The sequence below is a fragment of the Montipora capricornis genome, chromosome 10 (assembly GCF_036669925.1).
Source record: "Montipora capricornis isolate CH-2021 chromosome 10, ASM3666992v2, whole genome shotgun sequence".
Lineage (NCBI taxonomy): Eukaryota > Metazoa > Cnidaria > Anthozoa > Scleractinia > Acroporidae > Montipora > Montipora capricornis.
In genome coordinates, this window is record NC_090892.1 from 33,214,254 (window position 1) to 33,223,586 (window position 9,333).

Below are 9,333 nucleotides of genomic sequence, written 5' to 3' on the forward strand. Positions count from 1 at the left end.
TGGTCTGTACATCCTACACACATTATCATCGAAATTCCCGGAAGGGGACATTGGCTTGTACAGAGACGACGGCCTGGCGGTCTTTAAGAATATGAACGCAAGAGCGGGCGACAAAGCAAGAAAAGCCTTTTCTAAGGTCATCAGAGACCTTGGATTTAAAATAACAGTGCAAGGCAACCTCAAGGTGGTGAATTATGTCGATGTCACGCTAAATCTAACAACTGGAAGGTATTTCCCATACAGAAAACCTGGCAACGATCCATTGTACAGCAACGCCAAATCCAATCACCCACCTTCTATAATTAGGCAAATTCCAACATCCATAGGCACTAGAGTATCGAGTTTGTCCTGCGACCAAGACGAGTTCAATAAAACCTCGCACTTGTACAACAACGCCCTGAAATCCAGCGGGTACAAAGAACGAATCCATTATGTTGCAAATCAAAATCAAAACCAAGGAAGAGCAAAATCCAGAATCAGGTCAAGAAAAATCATATGGTTTAACCCGCCATACAGCCAGAATGTTCGAACCAACATCGCTAAATCATTCCTTTGCCTGATAAACAAACATTTCCCAAAGTCACACAAGCTCCACAAAATATTCAATAGAAACAACCTCAAGGTCAGCTACAGCTGCACTACAAACATGGCTAACATAATCAAAAGCCACAACCAGAAGATCCTGAATGAGTGCAACGAGTCCTCCAGTGAGAAGAAATGCAATTGTAGAAACAAAAACCTTTGCCCTCTTGACGGTGCGTGCCTAACCAGCAACATTATATACCAAGCTACTGTCACAACAACTTCCGGTAACTCAAGATCCTACATTGCCATGACGGAAAACGAATTCAAAACACGGTACAACAACCACAAGCTTTCTTTCAATGACAAAAAACACTCACATGACACTGTAGTTTCCAAGCACATCTGGGACTTAAAGGACAAAAACATCGACTACGCAATCAACTGGCGCATCGTAAAAAGAGCAAAAGCGTACAAAGGCAACCCTTCTCGCTGCAACCTGTGTTTGTCTGAAAAACTTTGCATCTTGAGCACAAAAAACGCCTTTCTCTTGAACAAGAAATCTGAGCTGGTAACGAAATGCCGCCATGAAAACAAGTTTTTCACGACAACCAATCACTGGAAGCGTCGCTGCAACCGTTCCTAAATTTGAACACTTATATATGACACCTTCTCGTAGACAACGATCAGTCTGATGATCGCCTTGAGCGTGAAACTCGAGTAACTAGTAATACTTTCCTTCTTACATTTGTATATATGTGTATATATATATATATATAGTACAGTGAGGTAGGGAGGGTATATATTAGCAACTGATTGCCTTAATTACTTAGGATCACCAGCCTATTCCCGTTTGGATGGCGATTCATTAGGCATTTCTGAGAAATACAGAGAAATTCCGAGAATTCCTGGCTGAGCCACATTTTCACTTAATTGCTTAGTTGTGCTGATTTCTGTTCCCAAATTAACCTTGTCTATATATATATATATATATATAGCTGAAGTTTTGAAAACAAGGTCAAACTTGGCTGCAAAATTCAAAGTGCAACTGCTGCCAAGACGGTGAGCTTTAAATTCCTAGGGGGGGCTGCGTCATGGCTTGTCGCATGCAAGTCTAACAAGTATGAGGTGTTAGTCCATAACCAAAACAAGTCACTAGACCTCTCTATGGGAGGGTGAGGGAAGTAAATGATGACCTATCGGGTCTGAAAAACAGTTAAAGATATCCAATGCTAAAACAAGATGTCTGATTTATGTGAGATATATAGCTGAAGTTTTGAAAACAAGGTCAAACTTGGCTGCAAAATTCAACTTTGGCAGCAGTTGCACTGACGATGAGCTTTAAATTCCTAGGGGGGGCTGGGTCATGGCTTGTCGCATGCAAGTCTAATGCCTAGTTAACTGTCTTAATGGCTGATGATATTAGCCTTTTTCTCACACATATACATTTTTTGTTTATATTTCCAGGTCCAAGTCACAAGTTGCCAAATGGCAATGACACTGACTTTTTAAATTAAAAGATGTTGTCAATGGAAAGGTTAGAGTCCAGTTACTGACAAAATATAACCGTCCCAGCTATTCTAGTCTAATTTAAAGACAAATTAAGATACGTGGGAAGGACCTGGTTTGCATAAGATCAGCTAGATATATATATATAACAATATTTTTCCACTCAATATAGTTTCATATGGACTTTAATACAGGTCTGTTCCGTAGACCAACAAGGAGTTGGACCACTCATCAGTTAAATTCCATGTACACTGTAGCATCGCTGGGGTTTATATACATCAGTAGCGTGATTGTTACAAGATTCAAACTTGAAAAACAATAGTAAAAAAGCATTTGTAAATTTATGATTGGTTGCTGAGGATGCGATTGAACCTAAGGAGAAAATTTGGCTTGTGCCTGCAAGTTCATTACGTTTGTTGATCGTTGCCATGTCCGGTTTATATAGAATATAGAATTTCTCGGTACTACATAGATTACATCGTTTAGTAACGTTGCTATAAGATTTGGCCTTGGCCAGAATTTTCGAGGAGATTGCGAAGTCTTTCTTTTGATCTTTTAGCTGCCATAGATGTTTGCTCAGTTCGGTGTCATTCTTTTTACTTTCGTTTTTGAATGACATTTGGTGGTTTCGCCATCTCGTCTCGTCTTTGAGTGGTCCAACTCCTTGTTGGTCTACGGAACAGACCTGTATTAAAGTCCATATGAAACTATATTCAGTAGAAAAACATTGTTATTACCGCTCCATTATTGTGGAGCACTATTCTGGATTTATTCGGTTTGAACTCACCTGAAGTTATATATATATATATATAAATTTTCAGGTGAGTTCCACACTGATAAATCCAGAATACTGCTCAGCAATAATGGAGCGGTAATAACAATGTTTTTCTACTCAATATAGTTTCGTGCTGGAGTTTTGCAAACAAGGTCAAACTTTGCTGCCAAATCCAGAATGTAACTGCTGCCTTTACACTCAGGGCTAGGTTTAAATTGCTAGGGGGGGCCTCTGTCATGGCTTGTCACATGCAACTCTAACATGTATGAGATAATAGGCCATGGCGAAAACAATTCACTAGACCTCTCTATGGGAGGGTGAGAGAAATAAATAATGACCTATGGGGTCGCAAAGAAAGTTAAAGATATGCATTGTTAAAACAAGTTGTTTCATTTATGTGACATAATTGATTTGAGGAATTGCCAGCGCTTTGGGTTGGCAAAAAACGTCAGTGCTTGGAAGTAAAAATTGGCACCATAGGCAAAAGAAAGATAAGCATTGTTTTATATATTTGGGAAATCCAAGCACTTGTGTCTAGAAAAAAAAAAAAAAGAAAAATTGGGGGTATACAGGTATATAGGCAAGAGAATGTTAAAACAAGTTGTTGGATTTATGTGGGTTAATTATAGCTGGGGTTTTGAAAACAAAGTCAAGCTTTGCTGCAAAATCCAGAGTGTAACTGATACCTTTGGCAGCAGTTACACTCAGGGCGAGGTTTAAATTGCTAGGGGGGCCTCTGTCATGCCTTGTCACATGCAACTCGAACATGTATGAGGTAATGAGGCCATGGCTAAAATAATTCACTAGACCTCTCTATGGGAGGGTGAGGGAAGGAAATGTAGACTTGTTGGGCAAGGGAAAAAGGCTTTCGTGCCATATGAAACATTACTTCTTCTGAAGTCACCTTAGTCATGTTCCAAAAATCAGTTTCAAATGTAGCAGACACATTAATGGGCCTTAATTTCCTTAATGACTAATCATATTAGCCTTTTTCTCACATATATATTTCTTTATTTCCAGGTCTAAGTCACAACTTGCCAAATGACAATGGCACTGACTTCTTGAATCAAAAGATGTTTTCAATGGAGAGGTTAGAGTTCAGTTTTCAACAAAATAAAACCGTCCCAATTATTCTAGTCTAATTTATAGACATATTAGGATATGTGGAGAGGACCCGGTTTTCATAAGATCAGCTAGATATATATATCTTTTATTTTCTCATCAGAAAGGTGAGACAGAAAGCATGTGTATTTCATACTGAAGGAATAATATGTTTTTGTTCTAACAAAAATAATCAAGAATCAACGCGACAAGTTCAAAGAAAAAGCCACTTTAGTCTCCTGTACAGAAAGTATGGAAGTAGTCCTTTTGAGTGCCTGCTCCATATAGCTTGGATGTATCGTAGAGCTGCACTTTGTAGAGAACAAAACTAAGAAGTCCATAGTGCACCATACGATATCATTGTCCACAGTGCACCGTAAAATACAAAGATTTGAAGAATATGGCTACATACGCCCAGCAAGAATAGGAAGGCCAGACATTACCACCTTTTTAACAAGAGCACATCTTCTTGTGCTCATGGAATACGTATTAAAGAATCCCACAAGCTATTTGAGGGAAGTGGAACAGTATTTTAATTGATTCAACCAGGAGCTCTTCATCGTATTTTGAGGCAAAATGGCTACCCCTACAAACGGGTAAGTGTAGTAATTAAAGTGCAAAACTATTGGGAAAGGCAGTTGAAAAAATTATTTTGTTAACTTTACTTTTATTAAACTATAAGATAGGTGAAGAAAATAGCCCTTTAAAAAAATTTAAAGCTCAGATGGGAGCACCATAATTTCCGGGCGATTACCCTCGTGGTAGATTACCTGCATCAGTCATTTTTTGCAATAACAAGAAAAAAATTTCAACAGATTACCCACACTAGCAGATAACTCTCACCTAAAAACAAAAGAAATTTGTGAGTTCACAAATTTCTTATCTGCACGAGCAATCAATGATTTGATTGCCAACGATATTTGTTGATATGTTTTCAATTTGCATTGGTTTTCATTTAGAGCATTTTAGTCTATTAGACAATTAAAGCGGGATAAATAAGAGAAAAACTCTGACCAGAGAAGTGTTAGGCCTCACTCGAACTTGGAATCACTACTCCAAATGCTACTGAAGGACAACAACTAGCGATTACCTAAAATTAGGCTTGGGCCGAGCCGAATTTGTCGTTGTGAATAACATCTCACATACCCACAGCCAGCTCCCGTTCTGGCCTTGTAGCTCAGTCGGTAGAGCAGCGGTGATCTAATCCAAAGGTCGTGGGTTCAAATCCCACCCTGGTCAGAGTTTTTCTCTATCCTTGTGTGGGCCCAATTCCAATACTAGGGTTGATCCCTGATGGAATAATTGGGTACAAAAACTTCATGGTAGTGTTAGGCCTCACTCGAACTTGCAATCGTTACTCCAAATGCTACAGAAGGACAACAACTAGCGATTACCTAAAATTAGGCTTGGGCCGAGCCGAATTTGTCCTTGTCCTTGTGAATAACATCTCACATACCCACGGCCAGCTCCCGTTCTGGCCTTGTAGCTCAGTCGGTAGAGCAGCGATGATCTAATCCAAAGGTCGTGGATTCAAATCCCACCCTGGTCAGAGTTTTTCTCTGTGCTTGTGTGGGCCCAATTCCAATACTAGGGTTGATCCCTGATGGAATAATTGGGTACAAAAACTTCACGGTAGTGTTAGGCCTCACTCGAACTTGGAATCGTTACTCCAAATGCTACTGAAGGACAACAACTAGTGATTACCTAAAATTAGGCTTGGGCCGAGCCAAATTTGTTCTTGTGAATAACACCTCACATACCCACGGCCAGCTCCGGTTCTGGCCTTGTAGCTCAGTCGGTAGAGCAGCGGTGATCTAATCCGAAGGTCGTGGGTTCAAATCCCACCATGGTCAGAGTTTTTCTCTGTCCTTGTGTGGGCCCAATTCCAATACTAGGGTTGATCCCTGACGGAATAATTGGGTACAAAAACTCCACGGTAGTGTTAGGCCTCACTCGAACTTAGAATCATTACTCCAAATGCTACTGAAGGACAACAACTAGCGATTACGAACCAAGAACTGTTTGCGGAAAAATTAACACATTACCCGCGGGTAATCGCCCGGAAATTACGGTACCAAGAGACCATTGCTGTCTTTCGTCCAGAGGAGTTAATGTGTTTGGATGAGTCCCTTTTTGTAATTGTATTGACAATTCATTGGTAGGAATAAATTGAATTTGTTTGGTATGAAGTCCTTTTTCTTTCAGTACGGAACATTCTCAGTTTGCGGCCATTTCAAATTTTTAACAGGGTCGTGGAGTGACCAGAAATTATAGTTGTAACGTAATTGATTTGAGGAATTGCCAGCGCTTTGGGTTGGCAAAAAACGTCAGTGCTTGGAAGTAAAAACTGGCACCATAGGCAAAAGAAAGATAAGCATTGTTTTATATATTTGGGAAATCCAAGCACTTGTGTCTAGAAAAAAAAAAAAAAGAAAAATTGGGGGTATACAGGTATATAGGCAAGAGAATGTTAAAACAAGTTGTTGGATTTATGTGGGTTAATTATAGCTGGGGTTTTGAAAACAAAGTCAAGCTTTGCTGCAAAATCCAGAGTGTAACTGATACCTTTGGCAGCAGTTACACTCAGGGCGAGGTTTAAATTGCTAGGGGGGCCTCTGTCATGCCTTGTCACATGCAACTCGAACATGTATGAGGTAATGAGGCCATGGCTAAAATAATTCACTAGACCTCTCTATGGGAGGGTGAGGGAAGGAAATGTAGACTTGTTGGGCAAGGGAAAAAGGCTTTCGTGCCATATGAAACATTACTTCTTCTGAAGTCACCTTAGTCATGTTCCAAAAATCAGTTTCAAATGTAGCAGACACATTAATGGGCCTTAATTTCCTTAATGACTAATCATATTAGCCTTTTTCTCACATATATATTTCTTTATTTCCAGGTCTAAGTCACAACTTGCCAAATGACAATGGCACTGACTTCTTGAATCAAAAGATGTTTTCAATGGAGAGCTTAGAGTTCAGTTTTCAACAAAATAAAACCGTCCCAATTATTCTAGTCTAATTTATAGACATATTAGGATATGTGGAGCGGACCCGGTTTTCATAAGATCAGCTAGATATATATATCTTTTATTTTCTCATCAGAAAGGTGAGACAGAAAGCATGTGTATTTCATACTGAAGGAATAATATGTTTTTGTTCTAACAAAAATAATCAAGAATCAACGCGACAAGTTCAAAGAAAAAGCCACTTTAGTCTCCTGTACAGAAAGTATGGAAGTAGTCCTTTTGAGTGCCTGCTCCATATAGCTTGGATGTATCGTAGAGCTGCACTTTGTAGAGAACAAAACTAAGAAGTCCATAGTGCACCATACGATATCATTGTCCACAGTGCACCGTAAAATACAAAGATTTGAAGAATATGGCTACATACGCCCAGCAAGAATAGGAAGGCCAGACATTACCACCTTTTTAACAAGAGCACATCTTCTTGTGCTCATGGGATACGTATTAAAGAATCCCACAAGCTATTTGAGGGAAGTGGAACAGTATTTTAATTGATTCAACCAGGAGCTCTTCATCGTATTTTGAGGCACAATGGCTACCCCTACAAACGGGTAAGTGTAGTAATTAAAGTGCAAAACTATTGGGAAAGGCAGTTGAAAAAATTATTTTGTTAACTTTACTTTTATTAAACTATAAGATAGGTGAAGAAAATAGCCCTTTAAAAAAATTAAAGCTCAGATGGGAGCACCATAATTTCCGGGCGATTACCCTCGTGGTAGATTACCTGCATCAGTCATTTTTTGCAATAACAAGAAAAAAATTTCAACAGATTACCCACACTAGCAGATAACTCTCACCTAAAAACAAAAGAAATTTGTGAGTTCACAAATTTCTTATCTGCACGAGCAATCAATGATTTGATTGCCAACGATATTTGTTGATATGTTTTCAATTTGCATTGGTTTTCATTTAGAGCATTTTAGTCTATTAGACAATTAAAGCGGGATAAATAAGAGAAAAACTCTGACCAGAGAAGTGTTAGGCCTCACTCGAACTTGGAATCATTACTCCAAATGCTACTGAAGGACAACAACTAGCGATTACCTAAAATTAGGCTTGGGCCGAGCCGAATTTGTGGTTGTGAATAACATCTCACATACCCACAGCCAGCTCCCGTTCTGGCCTTGTAGCTCAGTCGGTAGAGCAGCGGTGATCTAATCCAAAGGTCGTGGGTTCAAATCCCACCCTGGTCAGAGTTTTTCTCTATCCTTGTGTGGGCCCAATTCCAATACTAGGGTTGATCCCTGATGGAATAATTGGGTACAAAAACTTCATGGTAGTGTTAGGCCTCACTCGAACTTGCAATCGTTACTCCAAATGCTACAGAAGGACAACAACTAGCGATTACCTAAAATTAGGCTTGGGCCGAGCCGAATTTGTCCTTGTCCTTGTGAATAACATCTCACATACCCACGGCCAGCTCCCGTTCTGGCCTTGTAGCTCAGTCGGTAGAGCAGCGATGATCTAATCCAAAGGTCGTGGATTCAAATCCCACCCTGGTCAGAGTTTTTCTCTGTGCTTGTGTGGGCCCAATTCCAATACTAGGGTTGATCCCTGATGGAATAATTGGGTACAAAAACTTCACGGTAGTGTTAGGCCTCACTCGAACTTGGAATCGTTAGTCCAAATGCTACTGAAGGACAACAACTAGTGATTACCTAAAATTAGGCTTGGGCCGAGCCAAATTTGTTCTTGTGAATAACACCTCACATACCCACGGCCAGCTCCGGTTCTGGCCTTGTAGCTCAGTCGGTAGAGCAGCGGTGATCTAATCCGAAGGTCGTGGGTTCAAATCCCACCATGGTCAGAGTTTTTCTCTGTCCTTGTGTGGGCCCAATTCCAATACTAGGGTTGATCCCTGACGGAATAATTGGGTACAAAAACTCCACGGTAGTGTTAGGCCTCACTCGAACTTAGAATCATTACTCCAAATGCTACTGAAGGACAACAACTAGCGATTACGAACCAAGAACTGTTTGCGGAAAAATTAACACATTACCCGCGGGTAATCGCCCGGAAATTACGGTACCAAGAGACCATTGCTGTCTTTCGTCCAGAGGAGTTAATGTGTTTGGATGAGTCCCTTTTTGTAATTGTATTGACAATTCATTGGTAGGAATAAATTGAATTTGTTTGGTATGAAGTCCTTTTTCTTTCAGTACGGAACATTCTCAGTTTTCGGCCATTTCAAATTTTTAACAGGGTCGTGGAGTAACCAGAAATTATAGTTGTAACGTGAGAGGACAGATTGCCATGGATCAGTATTTAAATCCTTTTTCTCCAAGAGTGACATCCATATCAGGTGTCCGTTATGATGGCCTTATAGCACCACACATCACAAGGCAAAAGCTTGATGAGGAATAAGATTGCACCCCAGCTTTAGTCATATAACAGAGTCAAT

At 39.9% G+C, this 9,333-nt stretch overlaps 2 non-coding genes across 2 annotated transcripts; both read left to right on the top strand.

The window, feature by feature from the left end:
* Window positions 1-5,687: 5,687 nt before the first annotated feature.
* Window positions 5,688-5,760, top strand: Trnar-ucu (transfer RNA arginine (anticodon UCU)). Its single transcript has one exon. It is a non-coding gene; the product is annotated as a tRNA-Arg (tRNA).
* A 2,906-nt stretch (window positions 5,761-8,666) lies between these two features.
* Trnar-ucu (transfer RNA arginine (anticodon UCU)) lies at window positions 8,667-8,739 on the top strand. Its single transcript has one exon. It is a non-coding gene; the product is annotated as a tRNA-Arg (tRNA).
* Window positions 8,740-9,333: the final 594 nt, after the last annotated feature.